Genomic DNA, 26700 nt, shown 5'->3' with positions numbered 1-26700 from the left:
TATTTCCATGTAACTTCCTCAAGTGTCCCCTAGTCTTTGTACTTTTGGAACGAGTAAAAAAATTGATTTACTTCTACTTGTTCTATACAATTCAGGATTTTGTAGACCTCAATCATATCTCCCCTCATCCTTCTCTTTTCCAAGCTGAAGAGCCCTAACCTCATACGAGAAGAGTTCCATCCCCTTTATCATTTTGGTCCACTTTTCTTTGAACATTTTCTAATTCTGCTATATCTTTTTTAAGATACGGCGACCAGAACTGAACACAATACTCAAGGTGCAGTCGCACCATGGAGCGATACAAAGGCATTATAGTATTTTCTGTCTTATTCACCATCTCTTTCCTAATAATTCCAAATATCCTGTTTGCTTTTTTGGCCACAGCCGCCACACACTGAGCAGATTTCAGCGTATTATCCACAACGACACCTAGATCTTTTTCTAGGTAACTATGATTTGTATTATTCTTTCCTATGTGCATCACTTTGCATTTGTCCACATTGAATTTCATATGCCATTTGGATGCCCAGTCTTCCTGCAATATTTCACAGTCCGCTAGTGTTTTAACAACCTTGAATAGTTTTGTATCATCTGCAAATTTAATCACCTCACTCATCGTTCCGATTTCCATATAATTTATAAATATGTTAAATAGAACCGGTTCCAATACACATCCCTGTGGCACCCCACTGTTCACCCTCCTCCATTGAGAGAAATGACCATTTAACCCTACCTTCTGTTTTCTGTCCAATAACCAATTTCTAATCCACACCAGAACCTTGCCTCCTATCCCATGACTCTAATTTTCTCAGAAGTCTCTCATGAGGAACTTTATCAAAAGATTTCTGAAAATCTAGATACACTACATCAACCGGTTCACCTTTATCCACATGTTTATTCACGCCTTCAAAGAAATGAAGCAAGTTGGTGAGGCATGACTTCCCTCAGCTGAACCCATGCTGTGTCCTATTAAACCATGCTTGTCTATGTGTTCTGTAATTTTATTCTTTATAATAGTTTCCACTGTTTTACCCAGCACCGACATCAGGCTTACCGGTCTAATTTCCCAGATCACCCCTAGAACCCTTTTAAAAAAATCGGTGTCACATTGGCCACCCTCCAATCTTCTAGTTATGGACTAAAGTGGAGGACTTGGAGAATCCATCCCAACACAGTAATGTGTGAATCTGTAGGGACCCTAAAGCGGAGAAATTTAAAAATGCACGTGAAACTGCCTAGTAGTGAATTCTCTGGCTGGCAGCATTCGTTCTCTGAAAATAAATGTATGCTATAATGTCATAATGCGTTAATGTGAATCATTCAAAATAACTTTATCAAATGCATAACATGTCATAGGGTTAACTTACAGTATTCTATTCAATAGGATCATTCAAACCCTGCGGCTTCACTGCCTTTTAATTCATAAATCCAGATTAATTCCCGTAATGTCAACTGAAACAATTGGTTACCCTCCTCTAGGGAAAAGGGGTCATGGTATGAAGTTGAAGGAAGGGTGAAAAAAAAAACCTAGACAAATCCCCCCCCCCCCCCCCCCAAAACAAACAACTGTACTGAAATGGTAGGCTATTTCATTTTCTCCATTAACAAGCAGGATAAATCAACTACACAAATGGGGAATCCTATAACTGAGGGCTGACTTGTTTCTTTGATGATGGATTTTATATAGCAACACTAAGTAGCTTTTTGAGAGAGGTAACAAACTCACTTTGTAGAAGTCTCTGTCCAAATGAAAGTCTCTTCTAAAGGGCTGTACAATGTGAACACATGAATGGACAATCATGTTGCAACTCTACACATTTTTTGTCAGAACTGTACACAGATTTGCAAAAAACTAAGTAATTTCACTGTCCTTTTCTCTACCCTGCCTCTCTCTCTCTCCCACCACTTCAAGAATATTCCTCGATTTAGAGTCTGTTATTCTGATTGAGAGGATAAAAGGAAATTTTTTTTCACAATTGCCAGGCTTTTGAATAAAAGGGAGTAACCCTTAATCAATGGGTTTACTGTTGTCCTTTTGTAGAAAATTGATAAACTAAAATAATGGACACCAAATAAATTTTAAGGACTTTACATTAGATGAAGCAACCGTACTTGCAACTCAACAACATTAAGATACATTCAGCAGTCCAGCAGCATGATGGGGGTTACCAAGTACTTTGGTCTCCGTGCAAAATGTATGGTTAATATCAGTTAGTGAGAGGCTGTAAGTGTGCACTTAATATAGATTTCCTAGCTCTCAAAAAATGAGTGATCTCAGTAGGCTAGAATGGTAGACCTGGAAGAGGATAAAGCACAGAGATATATAGAAGAGATCTTTAAGGATATATCAGAGTAGTCACCATTTCCAATCTGGCAAGCCCTGTGCTACCTTGGAGGAGTTTATGATCTTGGTATGGCAAAAGTAATCATCCAGTTAGGACTTGCATTCTAAGTTATGTAGTATCCTCTCACAATGATGTCTCTTCATGGACACATGTCCAGAAGGGAAGGGTTCTTTTGGTCTTTTTGGTATTCAACACTACCAACTGATTTGGTAGCTTCTGTCTATCGAATCAATGATATTTCTTATCAACAAAATGCACAGAGAGAGGGCTCCCCAACATTCTCATTTGTGGCTATTTTAGGATACCATGAATGGGCACTATGATGACTTTGAGAGTTGAGAAACTGGAGGATATCCAGGCATTTCCCGTTTGGATATCCTCCTCCTTGAGGCAACCATGAAAGGAAAGGTCCTCCAAGGAGACCTATTAATTTCCTCAAAGGGCGAGTTGTCAACTCCTGGCCAGGGTACCTTTCAAATCCATAGTCAAAACACCAGAACTTCTCAGACACTAAATCAGAATACTGTTTTAGTAGAGATGCCGGACTACAGACCTGGTTAACAGTCTAAACCTAAGTGAGGGTATTCCTTAACTACTGCAGTCTAGACTCTAAACTACAATGATGCCTAAGTGGAGCTTCCTTTCCCAATATATTTGAAATGAACATTGAAATGGCTAGTACCAACAGATGGCACCTTGAAGAACTGGCATAGATGCCACACCTGAAGGCACCACAAGAGTTTCCGAGATTGGTTGAAACCCCATTATACATTGTAATCCATGCAGCTGATGCACTAATGTTCATATGATGCTTATTTCAATGTTTCTTGGATCCTTCTCTCCAGCACCTTCAGATGCTGAAGGCGCAAGAGAAGCAGAGGAACAAATGATATCTTCCTGGTCTCCTGTGGTCTACCAATGGCTATTAACAGGGCCTTCAAAAACAGGTACAATCACCCAGACTTGTTCAAGGGTAAATGATCCTCTCTGCAGAAATGCTTGGGAGGAAGTAGGGGTATAGTCAAAATCTCCCTGCTCTCAGCATCATACTCTAATGGGAACTAAGGCCGCTACCTCTTTGCCTTTGCTAAATTCACTGTGTGGGTATCACAATGTTATATTAGAGATTTGTATCCCACTGTATCCCCACAAAACAGGTTCAGAGTGGGTCACAACACAGTCCAATAAATACATCTTTCTAAACATAATTAGCAACCAAAAAGAAGAAAATCATACAAAACTTATTAACAAGATAGGTTTTTTTTTTTAATGAAAGGCCATATATGAAGGAATCAAACGAATTTCTAAAGGTAATGAATTACAAACCTTAACCATTCGACAGCAAACAGATTTTTTCATATACAGATTTGTTTAATTCCTTTCATTGATGGAAAAGATGGTAATAAATGGACCCAATTATGACCTTGTGAAACCACCCAACAACTGAAATAAAAAGGGCAAATCTTCTGGCACCTCCCCATGCAGATTTTTAAAGGCCAAACAATATCACTTAAACTCATTTTAAGTTCAACCGGGAGCCAGTGAAGATTCAATAGTAAAGGAGTAACATAATCATATCTACAATTCTTACATATCAATCTTACAGCTGCACTCTGCACTAAACAAATTTTCTTAAGTTTCATTGAAATTCCAGAATAAAGAGCATTACACAATAATCTACTTGGGTCAGCACAGTAGTTTGCACAAGTACTCTAAAATGTTGTTGAACAGGATATGAATGAATCAGTCGCAACCGTCTCAGTTTATAAAATGACCGTACCTATTAACCTAAAAACTAAGAACAGCCATACTGGCTCAGACCAACGGTCCATCTAGCCCAGTATATCCTGCTTCCAACAGAAGCCAATCCAGGTCACAAGTATCTGGCAGAAACCCAAACAGTAGCATCATTCCATGTTACCAATCCTAGGGCCAACCACTGTATTCCCCCATGTCTATCTCAATAACACTACTACTACTACTTAACATTTCTAAAGCGCTACTAGGGCTACGCAGCGCTGTACAATTTAACATGGAAGGACAGTCCCTGCTCGAAGAGCTTACAATCTAAAAGACAAATGTACAGTTAATCTGATAGGTCAGACAGATTGGGGCAACCTATATGTTCGAAAGGTTAGGTTCCGAATGCCGCATTGAAGAGGTGAGCTTTAAGCAAGGATTTGAAGATGGGTAGGGAGGGGGCTTGGCGTAGGGATTCAGGGAGATTGTTCCAGGCATAGGGTGAGGCAAGTCAAAATAAGCGGAGCCTGGAGTTGGCAATGGTGGAGAAGGGTACGGAGAGGAGGGATGTCATGTGAGCGGAGGTTACGGGCAGGAACGTAGGGGGAGATGAGGGTAGAGAGGTAGTGAGGAGCAGCAGAGTGAGTGCATTTGTAAGTAAGGAGGAGAAGCTTGAATTGGATGCGGTACCTGATCGGAAGCCAGAGAAGCGACTTGAGGAGAGGGGTGATATGAGTATATTGGTTCTGGCGGAATATAAGACGTGCGGCAGAGTTCTGAATGGATTGAAGGGGGGATAGATGGCTGATTGGGAGGCCAGTGAGGAGCAAGTTGCAGTAGTCGAGGCGAGAGGTAATGAGAGCGTGGACGAGAGTTCGGGTGGGTGTGCTCAGTGAGGAAAGGGAGAATTTTGTTGATGATGAAAAGGAAGAAGCGACAGGTTTTGGCAGTCTGCTGGATATGCGCAGAGAAGGAGAGGGAGGAGTCGAAGATGACCCCGAGGTTGCGGGCAGATGAGACGGAGAGGATGAGGGTGCCATCAACTGAGATAGAGAGTGGGGGAAGAGGAGAAGTGGGCTTAGTTGGAAAGACGAAGAGCTCGGTCTTGGACATGTTCAGCTTCAGGTGGCGGTTGGACATCCATGCAGCAATGTCGGATAGGCAGGCCGATACCTTGACCTGGGTCTCTGCGGTGATGTCTGGTGTGGAGAGATAGAGCTGGGTGTCATCAGCGTAAAGATGATACTGGAAGCCATGAGATGAGATCAGTGAGCCTAGGGAAGAGGTGTAGATAGAGAAGAGAAGGGGTCCAAGAACAGATCCCTGGGGAACTCCAACAGATAGCGGGATGGGAGTGGAGGAAGATCCATGAGAGTGCACCCTGAATGTGCGGTGGGAGAGATAGGGGAGAACCAGGAGAGGACAGAGCCCTTGAACCCAAATGAGGCCAGTGTGGCGAGAAGTAAATCGTGATTGACAGTGTGAAAAGCGGCAGAAAGATCGAGGAGGATGAGGATGGAGTAGTGTCCTCTGGATTTGGCTAAGAGCAGGTCATTGCAGACTTTAGAGAGTGCTGTTTCTGTCGAGTGGAGAGGGCGGAAACCGGACTGGAGTGGGTCGAGGATGGCATGAGAGGAGAGAAAATCAAGACAGCGGCTGTGAACGGCGCGCTCAAGTATTTTGGAGAGGAAGGGTAGGAGAGAGATGGGGCGATAGTTGGAGGGGCAGGTAGGGTCAAGTGATGGTTTTTTTGAGGAGAGGTGTGACTATGGCGTGCTTGAAGGTGTCAGGGACAGTTGCAGTGGAGAGAGAGAGGTTAAGGATGCGACAGATGGAGGGGTTGACAGTATGGGCAATGGTGTTAAGTAGGTTGGTGGGGATGGGATCAGAGGAACAGGTGGTGCATTTCGAGGAGGAAAGAAGGCGGGAGGTTTCATCCTCGGTGATGTCAGGAAAGGAGGAGAAGGAGGCCTGGGTTGGTTGGTTGAGGGAGAGGGTTAATGGGTGAAGAGGGGGGGGTGGGGGGTGATGGCTTGGTAGTGAACTCAAGGTTGATCTTTTGCACTTTGTCGTGGAAGTAATCAGCCAGTGATTGAGGAGAGAGTGAGGGGGGAGTGGGAGCGGGGGGCACCTTGAGGAGAGAGTTAAGGGTGGCGAAGAGATGACGAGGGTTGGAGCTGAGAGAATTGGTCAATTGGGTGTAATAGTCCTGTTTTGCAAGGAATAGGGAGGAGTGGAAGGAGGATAGCATGAATTTATAGTGAAGGAAGTCTGAATGAGTACGAGATTTCCTCCAGAGGCGTTCGGCAGATCATGCGCAGGAGCGAAGGTAACGGATGCAAGGGGTCAGCCAAGGCTGGGGATCAGTACGCTTTGTGGGACGGGAGGTGGATGGTGCGAGGGTGTCCAGAGCAGAGGAGAGAGCGGCATTGTAAGCGGAGACCGCTTTGTCGACAGTCTCGGAGGACATGATGGATGGGAGGAGATTAGAGATACTAGCGGATAAGGTGAGGGGGTCAATGGCCTGGAGATTCATGGAGGTGGTGGTTAAGGTTGGGCGGGGCGGGGGGGGGGGGGTGAAGAAGTGTGAATGTGATCAGGTGGTGATCGGAGAGAGGAAGAGCTGAAGCTTGAAATTGGATGGTGAGCCGGATGAGGAAAGGACGAGGTCAAGACAATGGCCGTCACGGTGAGTAGGGGTGATGGAGCACAGCTGGAGGTTGAAGGAGGAAGTTAGGGTGAGGAACTTAGAAGCGTGAGGGTCGGATGGGTCATCAGCATGTATATTAAAGTCTCCGAGAATGAAAGACGGAGATGAGGGTTCAAGAAAAACAGAGAGCCAGGCATCGAAGTTGGTAAGGAAGGAAGAGAAGGATTTATCAGGGGGCGGTAGATGACTGCCACTCTGAGTGGTAGAGGGTTGAATAGCCGGATGGAGTGGGCTTCAAAGGATGAGAAACAGTGAGACTGCGGTAGGAGGAGGGGTTGGAAACTACAGGAGGGCGAGAGTAGTAACCCAACGCCTCCACCGCGGCTAACTGGGCAGGGAGTGTGTGAGAAGAGGTAACCACCATGGCAAAGGGCTGCGACTGATGCAGAGTCGTCCGGGGAGATACAGGTTTCGGTTAGGGCGAGCAGTTGAAGGGAGTGGGAGATGAAGAGATCGTGGGTAAAGGGCAGTTTGTTGCAGTCTGAGTGGGCATTCCACAAGGCGCAAGAGAAGGGGAGGGAAGAAGGGGGGAGGAGGGGAATAGAGATGAGATTGGAGACGTCCCGGGATCGTCCACATGGGTAGGACGGGGACAGATGAGGGGGACCTGGATTAGGGTTAATGTCTCCCGTGGATAGGAGGAGGAGGAGCAAGAGAGAGCGGAGGAGGGAGGGGGAGGACGAAGGCGACGAAGACGGGGTGCACTGAGGAGGAATGGGGATGGATTAATAGCAGGAAGGAAGTGTTGAAGGTTGAGAGCCAGGATAGAGGAGGGGGACAAGAGGGATGGTGAGGTGGTGAGGGATGGGGTGAAAAGGGTATTGCCGTGGCGGGCCAGGCGGGAGGGCTACGAGTTCCAATGGTGGACAGTGGGGGTGTGGAGGAGAAGAGATTACGAAGGGACAGGGCAAGGAAGAGAATGTGGATAGGAGCCATACGTAGTGACTGAGGTGTAGCAGGTGACTGTGTGGTGACTAAGGTGTTAAGCAGATAGATAGAATGGAGAGCTGGGTTGGAGGTTTGGAATTGATGGACTGGTAAGTTAATAGTTGACAAGCTAGCAGCAGGCAGGTAAGTCAATGGATGAGAGGCTCGCAGGCAGGCAGGCGAGCAGGTAAGTCAATGGTTGATAAGGTAGCAGCAGGCAGGCAGGTAAGTCAATGGCTGAGAGGCTCGCAGCGGATCAGGCGGACTGGAGCACGCTGGAGCAGATGTACTGGAGCAGGCAGGCTGGGCAGGTGTACCGGAGCAAGTAGGCTGGAGCAGATGGACTGGAACAGGGAGAAGCTGGAACAGGTGGACTGGAACACTGGAGCAAGCATGGGAAGCTGGATCGGTGGACTGGAACGAGCTTGGAGCAGGCGGATCAGGCGGACTGGAACACTAGAGGATTTGGACCGGAACAAGCAGGCTGGAGCAGATGGACTGGAACAAGCAAGGGGAAGCTGGATCATGCAGACTGGAACGAGCTTGGAGCAGGCGGAGCAGGCAGATTGGAACACACTAGAGCATTTGGACCGGAACAAGCAGGCTGGCGCAGATGGACTGGGACGAGCAAGGGGGAAGCTGGATCGGCGGACTGGAACAAGCTGGGATCAGGCGGACCGGAACAAGCTGGGATCAGGCGGACTGGAACACGCTGGGATCAGGCGGACTGGAACACGCTGGGATCAGGTTACATGCTTTTCCTCCAGGGACTTCTCCAAAACATTTTTAAACCCAGATATGCTAATCGCTGTTACAAATCCTCTGGCAATGAGTTCCAGAGCTTAACTATTCGTTGAGTGAAAAAATATTTCCTCCTATTTGTTTTAAAAGTATTTCCATGTAATTTCATTGAGTGTCCCCCTGGTCTTTACACTTTTTGAAAGAGAGAAAAATTGATTCTCTTTTACCCATTCTACACCACTCAGGATTTTGTAGACCTCAATCATATCTCCTTCTGAACTATCTCTTTTCCAAGCTGAAGAGCCCTAACCTCTTTAGCCTTTCCTCATATAAGAGGAGTTATAGCCCCTTTATCAATATGGTCATTCTTCTTTGTACCTTTTCTAATTCCATTGTAGCTTTTTTTGAGATACGGCGACCAGAACTGAACGCACCGTGCAGCGATATAGCGGCATTGTCATGTTCTTGGTCTTATTTGACTGCTGCTGCTGCACTAGGCAGAAGATTTCGGCGTACTGTCTACAATGACACCTAGATCTTTTTCTGGAGTGCTGACTCCTAAGGTGTTCCCCTAGCATCAGGTAACTGATTCGGATTATTCTTCCCAATGTGCATCACTTTGCATTTGTCCAGAACATTTATAAATATGGTTAATAGCACCAGTCCCAGTACAGATCCCTGCGGCACTCCACTATTCACCCTCCTTTGTTCAACAAAATGGCCATTTAACCCTACCCTCTTTTTTCTGTCCAATAACCAATTTCTAATCCACACCAGAACCTTGTCTCATATCCCGCAACTCTTTAATTTTCTCAGGAGTCTCTCATGAGAAACTTATCAAAAGCTTTCTGAAAATCTAGATACATTAGATCAACTGGCTCACCTTTATCCACGTTTATTCACACCTTCAAAGAAAAGAAGCAAATTGGTGAGGCAAGATTTCCCTTGGCTGAAACCATGCTGACTCTGTCCCATTAAATCATGGTTGTCTATGTTTTCCGTAATTTTATTCTTTATAATAGTTTCCACTATTTTTCCCGGCACAGAAGTCAGGCTTACAGGTCTAATGTCCCATATCACACTTGTTGTGCCTTCTAGAGGCTATCTGTTAATGCTGCAGGCTACGGCAGAAAGTTCAAGTTTTAAAACTACAGGGAAAAGGGTTTTATACTATGTGGACTAGTTAATAAATGTTCAATTTTTTAATTTCAAACTATCAATAAATCTAAGCACAGAGCAAAATAATATTTACTTACCCAGAAAATGTCCTCTTTTCTCAGGTCTCTATATAGTTTCAATTTTAAGGGGAATGCTTCAAATAGACCCTCTGAAGTTAACACAGTAATCAGGTTGCCATAGTAACCTATTCTACTTTCTTCACAGTAGCTTAAATAACACCTAATTTAGGTCAAAGCACTGCTACCTCTCCCCCAGCCAAAGAACAGAAAACAACTTTTTCTTTTGAGACAAAGTTTGAGCCCTGCTCTCCTACTATCCTTTTTAATGCTCTTGGCTATTACAGTTAAAGTTTCTACCTCTAGAAGAAAGTGTCAGTTTAAAACTATGGGGAAAAGGGTTTACCCTATAGAAACTAGTTAATAAAGCTTGATTATTTTTTTTTTTAATAAAGTATGATCTAGGCTCTGCTGTGCCTTCTAGAGGCTGTTAATACTGTAGGCTGTGGGTAAAAGGGTTTTATACTATGGAAACTAGTTAAAAAAAAGCAAAATTTAATTCAAACTATCAATAAACCTACAATTCCTCTTTTATCCTCAATCGTTAAATCACCAAAGCACAGAGCAAAATGTTCACTTACCCTGAGAAATGTCCTCTCCTCTTAGAACTTCTCAAAGCTTAATGAGTCCAGTAAGATCCCCAATACTTTAGAAGCTATCAGTTTTAAAGTATGTTCCATCAAATATCTGTATTAAACCGGAGATAGATTCAGCATGCTAACCAAACCATAAAAGCTTGGGTTTTTTTTCCATATTAAGTTTAAGCTGAACCTTCAGAGCCCATGTTTAAATTTTACTGATAGAATCTGTTAATGCTAGTAAATTTTGATCCAAATCAATTGGTAACAGGAAGATGTCATCTGCATAAAAATAGAGCAGTTCACCAGAACAGACATTACTGATAAACTAGAATCTTTCACTTTAATTTGCTGAGACTTGCTTCCATCTCCGCAGCTTCTACAGATATTCAACTTCAAGCCAAAGCAACGTTTCCTTGATGTTGACATATTGCCAACCTCCAGTACAACTTTAGGCCCCATGAAGGTCAATTTCAACAATGTTAATGGACCTTGATCAGACTTAGAGAAGATGAAGAACTTCTCCATATGATCAATGGTCAGGTGTCACATTTAGGGATATCATGCCTATTCCCCACATACAACAGACACAGACTGATGTACAACATACTCACAACTGGATTTCAAATATACATTATTGTATTGTTTATTTAATTTTGAGTGTATGCTCTTGTATATTTGCTTTCTGTCCTGTCAATTAATTGACGTTCCTTTTTTTTTTTCTTTGATTTAGCCTGTACATCACCTTGGCCTGCCCTTCAGTAAAAACAGTACAGAAAGTGAAAATAAAATATAAAACTACAAACTATTATCTGGACACCGACTGTGATTCTAGTAAATTGGTTTAGTCAATTTGTCTATGCAACCAGTTATATATAGGTTAACACCACTAGAAAAATTAAAACCAGATAGAATATTACTCTTCAGTTTATACAGTGAAAAGGCTCTTCAGTTTCAACATTGGACAGTATTTCAAGATAGTGTGCAAGATGTAAAGCTTCCTGTGGTAAGCAATACAGAATTCAGAAAGCAGGGGATATATGTTTAAATGTAATTCAATATGAACAAGATTTTTTTCCTGGCAAGATTCTTATACCAATGGCCTTAAATATGGAGATCATGTGGCAGCACTTTTTATGAACTTACTTGCTGATGACATTAACCTTTTTGAAGAATATATTACTTACAGCAGTTGCTCAGACCCTCCATATTGATGTGGGTGTCTAAATTTGGGTTCCAAGGCGCATGCACTGTGTCTTTCTGGGTCAGACTTAAAATTGTTCAGTAAAGTAGATGGTTGTTTCCTGAAGTACTTGGAGAGTTCTTTTGTTTAAAACCATTCAGATTATGTTTTTTTTTTTACTCGTCTTTTCAGAGCCATTCTAAAGAAGCTCAGTATTGTGTAAAACAATGGTTGGATGTGGAGATATCTAAATTACTTTTGATATGAAGATAAGGATTTATGAACAAGATATGAAACCACGGCAACTTCTGAATATCACAAAAGATAAATACATTTAATACTGAATTACTTTTTAAATATAATCAGATTTGGCTTATTTTATTTATAGACAATAAGAATTTTCCAGGAACCTTTTTTGGGCTAATAAATGGATTGGTGAGCAGTGGTAAAATTTTGCATTGAACTCACCTTTAATTTTCAATTGAATTTAACACAATATTTTTCTATACTGAGCACACTAGAGGATCAGTGATACTATACAATTGGTAAAGGTGGCCACTGCTAGAATTAAAATACAAATAATTCTTATAAATTTCATTTTATGAAGTTTGAGAAATATTTCCTATAAACTTATATAATTGCAACACAGTGTGGCCTCATCAGGAACACATCTTTATGCCACTGGAATTCTTTGGTTTCTGGGATAACGAGCAAGAATAGCATGAAAATCAAAACTCTGTAAAAATGTTGACTGCTGCTCAATGATGGCAGCCTTTCCAAAAACAAACAAAAATATACATTAAGAAACCTGACAAGGAATTTTATAAATAAATAAAAGATGAACTGAGGAATCAGACAGTCAATTTTATCAATGCTGGCATCCCTTCCTATCAAGCCAAACGCATGCAGACTCTCCAAAATACGGCCATTAGACTCCTTTGCCATGCTTTGAAGTTCAACCATCTCAACACCCCCCCCCCCCTTTTACCTTCACCTACATTGGCATCCCATTCATTGCCAAGTTCTTTTTAAGATTCTTTGTCTGACTCACAAACCCTCTTGTGTAGGTGTCCCACCTTATCTTTCTTTGACTCTCCCTTATACCCCCCTACAAGGTCAATAAGATCCCTAGGTTCCCAGCATCTTGTTCTGCCTGAACCTAGGTTGGCTCGCAATAAGCAAACATGATAATCCACTTTCTTTTTCTTGGCCCCATGGCTCTGAAATGACCCCCCACACCACCCCGGATATCTGTGGGGAACAAATCATTCACTAAATTTAAGACCGCCTTAAAAACATTTTTTTCTCACAAGGCATTTGGGATTGTGCCAATGTGCCCAACCAGATAGTTGGTCTGCCTGTGCTTGCACTCAATGGATTTGTAGTACTCTGTTATTTTGCTTGCGAGACCTTTCCTATCATTTTATGGATTTCCTTTTCAATTTTAAGATATTGTGATCTTATTGTAAACCACATTAACTCACTCGCCAGACTTTACGGTATATCAAATCTTAAATAAAATGTAAACTGTTAAGACTAAAGAACTTATTCTATGAAGAAAGAAAATGATGTCACTCCAACATGCTCAGGTGAGTACTGTTCTCCTCTGTAAGTACTGCTCTGGCCTTGAATCTGTCAAATTAATTTATCCAATTGTATACAATAAGTACCCTATATAATTCTTCCTTGATTTTAAGTTATCAGTTAACAAGATTTTAATAGGCGAAATGGTACCTTAAGACAGATAGCTGATAAGAGGTGGGAATCCAGACTCGGAGGCCAAAACAGAGCATAATGAGTATTATGGAGGCCTTGGCTTACCTTTTCTTCTCTTAAGTTTCTAGAAAGGTATTGATAGCCATAAAGAAACGCTATTCCTCAATGTATACTGAAGGTGACACAGAAGACCCCTATTGACTTAGATTCCTGAAGATAATCTTGGAAGATTTTGGTCAAAACAAAAAAACTGTATGGTTGGGATTCCCAATTGTTGGAATATATCTTTTGCTGTTTCTTGTTTCAAAATGCATTCTTGAAGTTACAGGAAACATCTGAATTTGACTACAATGTCACTCTGTTCCTTTAGAAGTTATACTGCTGACAATAATCTGTCAAAAGATTGCCCAATTCCACATCAACACCTCTTTACACAGAATGAAAGATCCTGTCCTTTGCTTGATTATATGAGCATTAAATGAAAAGAAATACCTCCACAACTTTTGATTAAATGAAGATATTGTAATGAACAAAAATAATGCTTGAAATTTGCTCTTTATTACATGTAATTACTTTTCTACATAGTCACCACTATCCGCCACAATTTCTGTCAACAATGGACAAGTTTTTGAAAACTACACAGCTTCTCAAAAACCATTTGCTCACAGTCCTTTCCACCTCTTCTGTTCGACCTGAATGATATCCCCCGCCCCCAATGGTATTCCTTCAATTTTGGAAAAGACAAAAATCACATGGTGCTAAATCTGGGCTATATGGTGGTTGGGATAAGATAGACCCATTTTCGCAACTGCCTCTGTTGTGTTTTGTGCTGTGAGAGACCTAGCATTGTCATGTTGCAACAAAATTTCCTTCTTGTGCTTCTGAACTCTTCAATTGCTCTTTAAAAGATTTCAGGGATGCAATGTAATGCTTTGAGTGATCCTCCGATTGTCCTTTATGAGTCTGTCAACCTCTCTCATGTGAGACTCATCCGTTGCTATCATGGGTCATCCACTTAATTTTTGATCACACAAATCAGCCCTTCCTATCCCATGACTCTCCAGTTTCCTCTAGAGTCTTTCAAACACCTTTTGAAAATCCATATATATGATATCGACCGGCTCACCTTTATCCACGTTTCTTCACTCCTTCAAAGAAATGTAATAGATTGGTGAGGCAAGATTTCCCTTCACTAAATCCATGTTGGCTTTGTCTCATTAATCCATGCTTTTGAGTATGCTCTGTAATTTTGTTCTTTATAATAATCTTTACCATTTTGCCTGGCACCAACGTCAGGCTCACCGGTCTATAATTTCCCAGGTCTCCTCTGGAACCCTTTATTAAAAAGCAGCATTACATTGGCCATCCTCCAATCTTCTGGTACCATGCTTGGTGTTATAGATAAATTACATATTACTAACAATAGTTCCACAAGTTCATTTTTCAATTCTATCAGTACTCTGGGATGAATACCATCCGGTCCAGTTTTGCTACTCTTCAATTTGTCAAATTGAGCCATTACATCCTCCAGGTTTATAGAGATTTCATTCAGTTTCTCTGACTCGTCAGCTTTGAATATCATTTCTGGCACCAGTATCTCTCCCAAATTTTCCTTGGTGAAGACCAAAGCAAAGAATTCATTTAATCTCTCCACTATGGCATTGTCTTCCCTGATTGCCCCTTTTACCCCTCTGTCATCTAGTGGTCCAACCAATTCTTTTGCCAGCTTCTTGCTTTTAATATACCTAAAAACATTGTAGGGACAGTGGAAAGATGGTGACCTGAAGTTCGTACGCTCAACAGCCCAGCTGTCCTCTGAAGTTCTGTCTTTGTTTACTTGAAATTTCCTCTCTGCATTTGCAGTTACCTTAACTGAGAGGAAGGGGACAATGGGGGGTCAGCCGCCGATGACCAGCGTTTTGTTCCCTGTGCAGCAAGTGTGGGACCGCTGCACGACGAGCAACCCACAGATGACTGGGTTGATGAGTCCTTTGATTAGTGCCGGCAAAGGTGCGTCAATGCTCTTGGACCTGGAAACAACTTCATCGCTCGCGAGTCATTTAACCACCATGAGCAAAGGAGTGGAAGAGTGAGTTAGGAGTGTATGCTGAAACGGAAGTCATTTACAGCTGAACCCGTGTCGGCGGTGCCACTCCTAAACCCGTAAGAGCTATCAGCTTGGAGTTTTTGGCTCCTGTGGTTACATTGAATATAATCTGGAAGGCGCTCCAGGACCTAACGGTGGCAGTAAATAATTTTGCTTCAGATATAATCTTATTAGTGAGTCACATGGATAATCAAATCGAATCCTTTGAGAATGAAAAATTGATACAGCAAATGAAGTTCTACAGGAGTAGGAACGGTTAAGATTTTGAAAATGATAATAGACCAGAAAAATTTGAACAAAATGAATATTACAGATGATTTATATCGAGATTGTTGTTTTCCCAGAGTTCTGGGTATGACTCCTAAAGTTTTTTTCCTCTGAAACGATTCCTCTTAGTATATTAATTCAAAAGGAGTGAAGCCTGTGAAACTGGGATTACCTTAATCAGTGGGAATTGGATTAGAGATTCAAGTGTTTGTATTGTTAAATAATTTCTGGTTTTAAAAGAGAAAAAAATGAAATCAGGTGTATTATTTCCACTAATATTGGACAATAAGTATGTTTCCAACAAAACTGACTGACTATACACAGTCTTGGGTATGAAGAAGCCAAACAGATGATCAATGTGGAATAATGATTCAGATAAATAATAACTGGGGATAATCAGGTTAATACCACGTTTTCTTTGTTTACTGTTGTTTAATTGATCTCCTTGTCTTGTTTCACTCTCCCTATTTATTTTGTGGTCTAAGAAAGAGAAGGATTGTATATAATCTATTTATCTAGTTGAGATTGTTTTCCTAATATTGTATTAATGTACAGTCATCTCTGTAATACTGTTTGCAAGTGACCGTAGTAAAATGAAAAATTATAAATGATTAAAAAAATTTTTTTTTTTTTACTATCAGGCTTATTTTCGAAAGAGAAAGACACCCATATTTCGAACCAAATCGGGAGATGGGCGTCTGTTTCCCGTGGGTGCCCAAATCGGTATAATCAAAACCCAATTTTGAGCGTCCTCAACTGCAGTCCATCATGGAGACAAACAAAGATCACGGGGGCGTGGCGAAGGCGGGACTGGGGCGTGGTTATCGGCTGAGAGATGGGCATCTTTAGCTGATAATCGAAACAAGGGCATTTTTGACGAGAATTTGGTCCGCTTTATTTGGACCCTTTTTTTTCAGGTCCAAGTCCCAAAAAAGTGCCCCAACTGACCAGATGACCACTGGAGGGAATCGGGGATCACTTCCCCTCACTCCCCCAGTGGTCATTAACCCTCTCCCACCAAAAAACCCCACTTTACAAACTTTTTTTTCCCAGCCTGTATGCCAGCCTCAAATGCCGTACCCACCTCCATGACGGCAGAATGTGTTCTATCCTCTGACAGCCTTTCCCTGGTTCTGATGTGGGTCTCAGGTGAGTGTGACACCTTTTCTGTTAAGGGCACTGCAGAGTCACATCAGCAATGCATTGTGGTGGGTGTAGGGTATTGGGCTCCGTGATTCCACTAGCTTGTGTTAAATGCTCACGATGTTGGTAGTTGGTAGCCTCTACTCCCATGGTGCTTTTCCCTCTGCTTACTGGGTCAGAGTGTGCCCTGTTTTGTTTCCGGTAGTCCATGAGGTAGTGGCCATTTGTGTAAGCCAGTTTTAGATCCCTTTCACGTGTTAGCCACGTTACAGCACTTAGTTCTTAACTTGAATGTTGCTGAAAGAGGCCATTGTACACCATTCTGCCAGCTCGGACCTACTGCTCATCTCAGTATCAGCGATACTCGTTGCCAGTGGGGCACAACCTCTGATCTGCAGTTAACTGTGAGTAAACGTGCTTATTCAAATAAAGGACGTTTTCAGCGAGATTAGTCTTCAGGTGTGAACTGCTGTGCCAAGGTTGTACACCAGCAACAAGTTCTGTCCCTGGAGCACCTTTAGTGGGTACTGCAGTGCACTTCAGGCAGGCAGACCCAGGCCCGTACCCCCCCCCCCCCCCCACACCTATAACACTTGTGGTGGTAAATGGGAGGCCTCTAAAACCCACTGTACCCACATGTAGTTGCCCCCTTCACCCCTAAGAGCTATGGTAGTATTGTACATTTGTCCCTCCCATGACCAAATGGCTTGGATTGGGACGTTTCTGAGCTGGGCGCCCATCTCAGAAGGGATCAAATCCATGGCATTTGGTCTGTCCAAACCATATTTTCGAAACAAAAGATGGACGCCCATCTTTTTCGATAATACGGTCTGTCCCGCCACTTCACATACCCGTTTTCGGACACAGACGCCCATGGAAATGGGCGTTCGCGTTCGATTATGCCCCTCTATGTGTTTTTGCCTCCAACGCAATCTTTTTTTCAAAGTCCCTCTTTATCGTCCTTATCAATGCTTTGCATTTGACTTGGCATTACTTATGTTGTTTCTTATTATTTTCAGTCGTTTCCTTCCTCCATTTTCTGAAGGATTTTCTTTTAGCTATAATAGCTTCCTTCACCTCATTTTTTACTATGCTGGCTGTCATTTGATCTTCCTTCCTCCTTTTTTTAATACAAGGAATATATTTGACCTAGACTTCCTGGATGGTATTTTTGAACAGCATCCATGGCTGATGTAAATTTTTGACCTTCACAGCTGCTCCTCTAAGTTGTTATTTTCACCGTTTTTCTCATTTTATCAGTCTCCTTTTTAAAAGTTAAATGCTAACATATTGGCTTTCCTATGTGCACTTACTCCAAAGCAGATATCAAATCTGATCACTGTTATCAAGCGGCCCCATCACCATTACCTCCTGCACCAGATCATGCGCTCCACTAAAGACGAGGTCTAGAATTTTTCCTTCTCTTGTTGGCTCCTGTACCAGCTGCTTCATAAAGCAATCCTTGATTTCATCAAAACACCAACCTCCCATCCTTCTCTTTCCATCTCTCCTTAATTTTATCCCTCCTTACCCTTTCTCCCAAATTACACTATCCTATCCTGTCTACCCTCTTTTATCCTAGTCATATATTATCTAGCTCAACTTATCATGCACTACTAAGCCCAACTTTACATTGTTTTACTACTGTTTTATTAAAATTCTATTAACTTTGTATTTCAAATTACTATGTAAGCTGCATTGAGCATGTATTATGTGGGAAAGCGCGGGGTACAAATGTAATAATAATAATAATCAAGGAATTTTACCTCCCTAGCATGCCCTGATGTTACAACTACCCAGTCAATATTGGGGTAATTGAAATAACCCATTATTATTGTGTTGCCCAGTTTGTTAGCCTCCCTAATTTCTGATAACATGTCTACATTCATCTGTTCATCCTGGCAAGGTGGACGATAGTACACACCTATCACTATCCTTTATCCCTTTACACATGGAATTACAATCCATAAGGATTCCAAGATGTGTTTTGTTTCCTAAAGAATTTTCAGTGCAGTTCAAATTCAATTCCCTCGCTGCAGTGATGTCTTCAGAATTAAGCAATATGTGAAGCAGATGCCCTCTGTGATTTTGAGCTCTGGAACCTGTTCTATGGCCTTCTCTCATAAGGGCCATTTAAGGAGACAGCTAGTTAAATACTGGTTCAGGACACCCAAATTTAACAGTAATGAAAGCAGTAGAGGTCTTTTCCTGCTGTCTCATCTAACTCTTTGGCTCACCTTTCCAGCAGTGGAAGTTTGTTGCTTCACTCTGCTGCTCTACTTCTCTAAGCCTCTGCTGGCTGCCTGCTCCACAGCAATTCTGAAACACTAGATGAGGCACTGTTTCTTGTAAGAAACTGAAGTGCACAAGAATAAGAAAGTGTCATTTACTTTTTCTGAACTACCCAAATGTTCAGCATTTGGGGGGTAGGCATGGGGGCTGTGGCTGATGTTGAGGTTGGATTTTTGGGTGGGAATACTGATACTGGGACTGGGGTTAAAGAGCAGGGCCAATGCTGAGTGCATGTGTGGTGGTGGTGGGAATTTAAGAAGGGAGAGGATGGCTGATCATTGGAGGGAATGAGAAGCAAGGGCAGATGCAGGGTCAGATGGAGAGAGGAGAAGAGCAATATATACTGGGGTACAAGGAGAAGGAAAGGCAAGAACAACAAACATTAGAGAAGCCAGACAAGGGGAGAAAGATAGGAGGAAAAGGAAGGGGCAATGGATGCTGGGAAAAGAGGCAAGAGGCAGGAGGGCAGATACTGAATGTGGAAGAGAATGGGCTCATGTTTATGGGTGGGTACTCAGATTGGTGTGGGAGACCAGAAGATAAAGGATTAGCTGGGCACTTGAAGTGTAAGTGGGGATTTAGGGTTTGGGTATAGTGGTAGAACAGTGGGGACTTAGGATAGTGTGTTATCATTTGAATATTAGTAATTGTATTCTTTTATATTTGTATATGTTTTATTTATAATCCACCTAGAAATTTGAGATGGGAATAATTTTTTTTTTTACATAAATTAGACAATGGATAGTGGGGACTGATAATAATATATATTATGATAATAATAATAATAATAATAATATCATTAGACCAATGGGGTTTAAATGATTTGGGCGAGTGGTAGGAGAAGGGCTGCAAGACTGAGTGTAGAAAGATGGGGAGGGGAAACTATTTGAAGGACCTAGAGTGTTTGGGAGGCAACTGAAAGATACACACAGCTATGGAAAGAGAGAAAAACAAAGAAGTGGTAGTTCTTTGAAGAAGGTAAGAGGATAGAAATGAGGAAATAAGAGAGCCTGGACAGGAAGTAAAGCATACAAAAAAAAAAAAAAAAGAAAAGATCCCTCTCTGACCAATTCAGAGAATCACCCCATCAATGAATAGAGATCTTTCAGCCTGATGAAAAATGGTGTTCCTTAGCGACAAAGTAATCTTTTTGCAGGGCTGGTGGGGACAGGAGTGACATGGCTCTGGACTAAGTCAGATCTAGTCTCCAGATGTTTCCATTGTGGAGTTTTGGTTGATTGGAACATTGGGAATGGGAAACTATTTGATGAAATTGCCCCATAATGGCCTAGAAGGGGATCAGCCCTTAAGACCTTCTAATACCTGTGTTATTGGACACTTCACAGCAGACAGTGCTGGGATGTTGCTGAAAAACGCTTTCAAAACCAATTCGAACAAATGTTTCATGCTATCACTATCAAAACTAGACGTTGGCACTACTCCTGAAAAAGATCCCAGAGAAAAGTCATCTGCTTCTGGAACTGATGGTGATTTTGACTCCAATGACAATGTCTGTGCAGAATACTATAATTTTAATGAAGAATATTTTCTCCTGCATAGGTGGCTTCTCATGCACTGAGCACATTTTGTCCTGCACAGAGGGTTGCTCCTGTGACAGCTGCTCTTGCACCGACTACACTGCTACACTATGTGTAGCACCAGTGATAAAGAATACTCTTACATAAGTACATAAGTACATAAGTAGTGCCATACTGGGAAAGACCAAAGGTCCATCTAGCCCAGCATCCTGTCACCGACAGTGGCCAATCCAGGTCAAGGGCACCTGGCACGCTCCCCAAACGTAAAAACATTCCAGACAAGTTGTACCTAAAAATGAGGAATTTTTCCAGTCCATTTAATAGCGGTCTATGGACTTGTCCTTTAGGAATCTATCTAACCCCTTTTTAAACTCCGTCAAGCTAACCGCCCGTACCACGTTCTCCGGCAATGAATTCCAGAGTCTAATTACACGTTGGGTGAAGAAAATTTTCTCCGATTCGTTTTAAATTTACCACACTGTAGCTTCAACTCATGCCCTCTAGTCCTAGTATTTTTGGATAGCGTGAACAGTCGCTTCACCTCCACCCGATCCATTCCACTCATTATTTTATACACTTCTATCATATCTCCCCTCAGCCGTCTCTTCTCCAAGCTGAAAAGCCCTAGCCTTCTCAGCCTCTCTTCATAGGAAAGTCGTCCCATCCCCACTATCATTTTCGTCGCCCTTCGCTGTACCTTTTCCAATTCTACTATATCTTTTTTGAGATACGGAGACCAGTACTGAACACAATACTCCAGGTGCGGTCGCACCATGGAGCGATACAACGGCATTATAACATCCGCACACCTGGACTCCATACCCTTCTTAATAACACCCAACATTCTATTCGCTTTCCTAGCCGCAGCAGCACACTGAGCAGAAGGTTTCAGCGTATCATCGACGACGACACCCAGATCCCTTTCTTGATCCGTAACTCCTAACGCGGAACCTTGCAAGACGTAGCTATAATTCGGGTTCCTCTTACCCACATGCATCACTTTGCACTTGTCAACATTGAACTTCATCTGCCACTTGCACGCCCATTCTCCCAGTCTCGCAAGGTCCTCCTGTAATCGTTCACATTCCTCCTGCGACTTGACGACCCTGAATAATTTTGTGTCATCGGCGAATTTAATTACCTCACTAGTTATTCCCATCTCTAGGTCATTTATAAATACATTAAAAAGCAACGGACCCAGCACAGACCCCTGCGGGACCCCACTAACTACCCTCCTCCACTGAGAATACTGGCCACGCAATCCTACTCTCTGCTTCCTATCTTTCAACCAGTTCTTAATCCATAATAATACCCTACCTCCGATTCCATGACTCTGCAATTTCTTCAGGAGTCTTTCGTGCGGCACTTTGTCAAACGCCTTCTGAAAATCCAGATATACAATATCAACCGGCTCCCCATTGTCCACATGTTTGCTTACCCCCTCAAAAAAATGCATTAGATTGGTGAGGCAAGACTTCCCTTCACTAAATCCGTGCTGACTTTGTCTCATCAGTCCATGTTTTTGTATATGCTCTGCAATTTTATTCTTAATAATAGCCTCCACCATCTTGCCCGGCACCGACGTCAGACTCACCGGTCTATAATTTCCCGGATCTCCTCTGGAACCCTTCTTAAAAATCGGAGTAACATTGGCTACCCTCCAGTCTTCCGGTATTACACTCGATTTTAGGGACAGATTGCATATTTCTAACAGTAGCTCCGCAAGTTCATTTTTTAGTTCTATTAATACTCTGGGATGAATACCATCAGGTCCCGGTGATTTACTACTCTTCAGCTTGCTGAACTGACCCATTACATCCTCCAAGGTTACAGAGAATTTGTTTAGTTTCTCCGATTCCCCCGCTTCAAATATTCTTTCCGGCACCGGTGTCCCCCCCAAATCCTCCTCGGTGAAGACCGAAGCAAAGAATTCGTTTAATTTCTCCGCTACGGCTTTGTCCTCCTTGATCGCCCCTTTAACACCATTTTCGTCCAGCGGCCCAACCGACTCTTTGGCCGGTTTCCTGCTTTTAATGTATCTAAAAAAGTTTTTACTATGTATTTTTGCTTCCAACGCTAATTTCTTCTCAAAGTCCTTTTTTGCCCTCCTTATCTCCGCTTTGCATTTGGCTTGGCATTCCTTATGATCTATCCTGTTACTTTCAGTTGGTTCTCTTCTCCACTTTCTGAAGGATTGTTTTTTGGCTCTAATGATTTCCTTTATCTTACTGTTTAGCCACGCCGGCTGACGTTTAGTCTTTTTTCCCTTTTTTCTAATACGTGGAATATATTTGTCCTGAACCTCCAGGATGGCGTTTTTAAACAGCATCCACGCCTGATGCAAGTTTTTTACTCTGCGAGCTGCTCCTTTCAGTCTTTTTTTCACCATTTTTCTCATTTTGTCGTAATCACCTTTTCTATAGTTAAACGCTAGCGTACTTGATTTCCTAGTTTCACTTCCTTCAATGCCAATATCAAAACCGATCATATTATGATCACTGTTATCAAGCGGCCCTCGTATCGTTACCCCCTGCACTAGATCATGAGCACCACTAAGGACTAAGTCTAGTATTTTTCCTTCTCTTGTCGGCTCCTGAACTAGCTGTTCCATGAAGCTGTCCTTGATTTCATCAAGAAATCTTATGTCCCTTGCGTGTACAGATGTTACATTACCCCAGTCTATATGCGGGTAATTGAAATCCCCCATTATTATTGTGTTGCCCAGTTTGTTTGCGTCCCTGATTTCCTTTAACATTTCCGCATCCGTCTGTTCGTCCTGGCCAGGCGGACGGTAGTACACTCCTATCACTATCCTTTTCCCCTTTGCACATGGAATTTCAATCCACAGTGATTCCAAGGAGTGTTTTGCTTCCTGCAGAATTTTCAATCTATTTGATTCAAGGCTCTCGTTAATATACAATGCTACCCCTCCACCAATCCGATTCACCCTATCACTACGATATAATTTGTACCCCGGTATGACAGTGTCCCACTGGTTATCCTCCTTCCACCAGGTCTCAGAGATGCCTATTATATCTAATTTTTCATTTAGTGCAATATATTCTAACTCCCCCATCTTATTTCTTAGGCTCCTGGCATTCGCATATAGACATTTCAAACTATGTTTGTTGTTCCTAAGTACATCATGCTTAGTACTTGACAGTATTAATTGGCAATCTTTTGTCTGATTTTTATTGTTATTTAAAGATACCCGATCTACTACAATCTCTTTTGCAACCTCACTATCAGGATACTCTATCTTCCCTGTTATGGTGATATCTTTGAAAGATACCTTATCCCGAACCATGCTCTTTTGAGCGACTGTCGGCCTTCCCCCCATTTCTAGTTTAAAAGCTGCTCTATCTCCTTCTTAAACGCCGATGCCAGCAGCCTGGTCCCACTCTGGTTAAGATGGAGCCCATCCTTTCGGAATAGGCTCCCCCTTCCCCAGAATGTTGCCCAGTTCCTAACAAATCTAAAGCCCTCCTCCCTGCACCATCGTCTCATCCACGCATTGAGACTCTGGAGCTCTGCCTGTCTCTTGGGCCCTGCGCGTGGCACAGGTAGCATTTCAGAAAATGCTACCCTGGAGGATCTGGATTTCAGCTTTCTACCTAAGAGCCTAAATTTTGCTTCCAGAACCTCTCTCCCACATTTTCCTATGTCATTGGTACCCACATGTACCAAGACAGCGGACTCCTCCCCAGCACTATCTAGAATCCTATCTAGGTGACACGTGAGGTCCGCCACCTTCGCACCAGGCAGGCAAGTCACCAGGCGATCCTCACGTCCACCAGCCACCCAGCTATCTATATGCCTAATGATCGAATCACCAAGTACAACAGCTGTCCTAACCTTTCCCTCCCGGGCAACATTTGGAGATATATCCTCGGTGCGAAAGGATAATACATCCCCTGGTGGGCAGGTCCTGGCTACAGGAGTACTTCCTACTTCACCAGGGTGATGCTCTCCTTCTAGGAGACCTCCCTCCTCCAAGGTAGCACAGGGGCTACCTGACTGGAGGTGGGACTTCTCTACAACATCCCTGTAGGTCTCCTCTATGTACCTCTCTGTCTCCCTCAGCTCCATCAAGTCTGCTACTCTAGCCTCAAGGGAACGGACACGTTCTCTGAGAGCTAGGAGCTCTTTGCATCGGGCACACACATATGACACCTCACCAATTGGGAGATAATCATACATGTGACACTCAATGCAAAAGACTGGATAGCACCCCTCTCGCTGCTGGACTGCTGACTCCATCTTAGTGTTTTTTGAGTTTTTCCGTAATTTAAAACTTGCTAAAGTATTAAGGATATCAGCCTATCACTAACTTACAGTTCCTCCTTTAAACCCCAATCTTCAAATTCCGAAAGCACAAGCAAAATTTGTTCACTTACCAGAGAAATATCCTCTTCTCCCAGAACTTATTAGAAGGAAAGCTTTCGCGCGCCTTTTCAAAGGCTAACCTATGTGCTAGGTCCTTCGGCACTGGCATTGTCGACTGATAAGATTTCTGTCTGTGCCAACTGCATTGGCTATAGAACAGCTTCTGCTTGTGTCAAGGCTCATGGCATTTCAGGATCTAGCTTTCTCTTCAAACAGTCCAATCTCAGATAGAATGGGTGTCAGGAGTTTGTCACTGTCTGCTCACAAGGACACAGCTTAGAGCATGCAAGGTCCAACTTGATCGTAATTTTAAAATAGGCTTCGTGAGGAGGTAAAAGTGGGTCTTGGATTAAAAACAAAAACATATACAGGCAGAACAGCAGCACCAATGACAAAAATTTGAGAAAAGGATAAACAACGTCCGGATAATAAGTCCCACAAAAACAGAATTCACAAGATAGAGGCCACACAGAAATCCAGCACATTGTGAAAGCAATCCATGTTGGTACTGTTGAAAGACCTCACCCATTTGTTTTTGATTTACTCCTGCTTGCAAAAGAAATAAATCAGTGGCAGAACTCAATCGTGTATGGGACAGACACGAAAAAAAATGTAGAGGAAAAGGGAAGGAGAAGACCACAGAATAATAGGTAGGAAGAAACAGACAGACTGAACAGACCAAATCATCTATTTTAGCTGACATCTAACATTTCTTTACAAAAAAAAACCAAAACTAAACCTTCTGAACCTCAGTCACACAAGTGAAAAAAAAATACCATTTTTCTTCCTGAACCCCCCCTCCCCTCAAAAGGGAGACAAATCACTGGATCAGTACACAATTATGAATCCCTGACTGAATATCAATTAACACAAGAAGTATTCTCTAGAAATTTATTTTAAAAACTTTTAGAAGTTTTCAGGGGGAAGAGCACTGCATGATTTGGCTATTCAGTGCATATATCTTTTCCTTCTGAGTAAGTTTACAGCACAGTCCTTTTAAACTTGATTGACTAAATCCCGTCTTGGTCAAGATAAAAGGTCCCATACCAAATCTTTTCATATATTTAAACCAGTAGCCCTTAACTCAATCTCCAGGACACACCCAGCCAGTGGGGTTTTCAGGATATCTAAAATGATTATATATGAAATATTTATATACAATTAAGTAACATTCAGGATGCTGGTAATACGGAAACAAAAAGGAAGACATAAAAGCCTATACCTTTCCCTGTTTTTACTTATTCTTTTGGAATGTTCGACACCCCATTGAGATTTTAATTAACAAAATGTTGTCTAAATTTAATTTCAGTACCACCAGTTCTGCATGTATGGCATTTACCTCCAAACAGATCCACAGGTGTAGTACAGGATGAGGGTAATTTTATAACAGGCACCTATCTGAAAAGTCATAAAAAGCCCCTATAATAGAGGTTGCATATGGTAGGTGCCTACATGCTTTTATAAAACAGACCTGAAAAACAACATCTGTAGCACAAATGCTCCCATAAATATTTATGTAAATTACAGCTCTATCCCTGCTCTGCCCAAACTATCCCCTTGTGAATGCCTATGCATCATCTTTTCAGCCTGCATATTTCTACACGTTTGACTATAAAGTTTTATGAGCCTGTTTTGTGTTTAATGAGTACAGTTGCTCACTAGTAAAAGGTGTTTTCCATAGACAAGAGGATTGATGAGGCACACAATAGGTGAGTGATACCATACAATAGCACTAGAACAGAACTGATATCCCTAAGTCCAAAACTTCATATGAAGTTCTCAATCTGCATAG

The 26700-nt window shown here is 42.3% G+C and overlaps 1 protein-coding gene and 1 long non-coding RNA gene across 3 annotated transcripts in view; one reads left to right on the top strand and one right to left on the bottom strand.

The window, feature by feature from the left end:
* Nucleotides 1-26700, bottom strand: part of ZC2HC1A (zinc finger C2HC-type containing 1A) — a 245098-nt gene that overhangs the window by 31048 nt on the left and 187350 nt on the right. The gene's annotated exons all lie outside the window — the stretch shown is intronic.
* Nucleotides 1-26700, top strand: part of LOC115478439 — a 62844-nt gene that overhangs the window by 25128 nt on the left and 11016 nt on the right. The gene's annotated exons all lie outside the window — the stretch shown is intronic.

The sequence above is a fragment of the Microcaecilia unicolor genome, chromosome 1 (assembly GCF_901765095.1).
Source record: "Microcaecilia unicolor chromosome 1, aMicUni1.1, whole genome shotgun sequence".
Classification (NCBI taxonomy): domain Eukaryota; kingdom Metazoa; phylum Chordata; class Amphibia; order Gymnophiona; family Siphonopidae; genus Microcaecilia; species Microcaecilia unicolor.
This window is presented reverse-complemented; position numbering and strand designations above follow the sequence as displayed.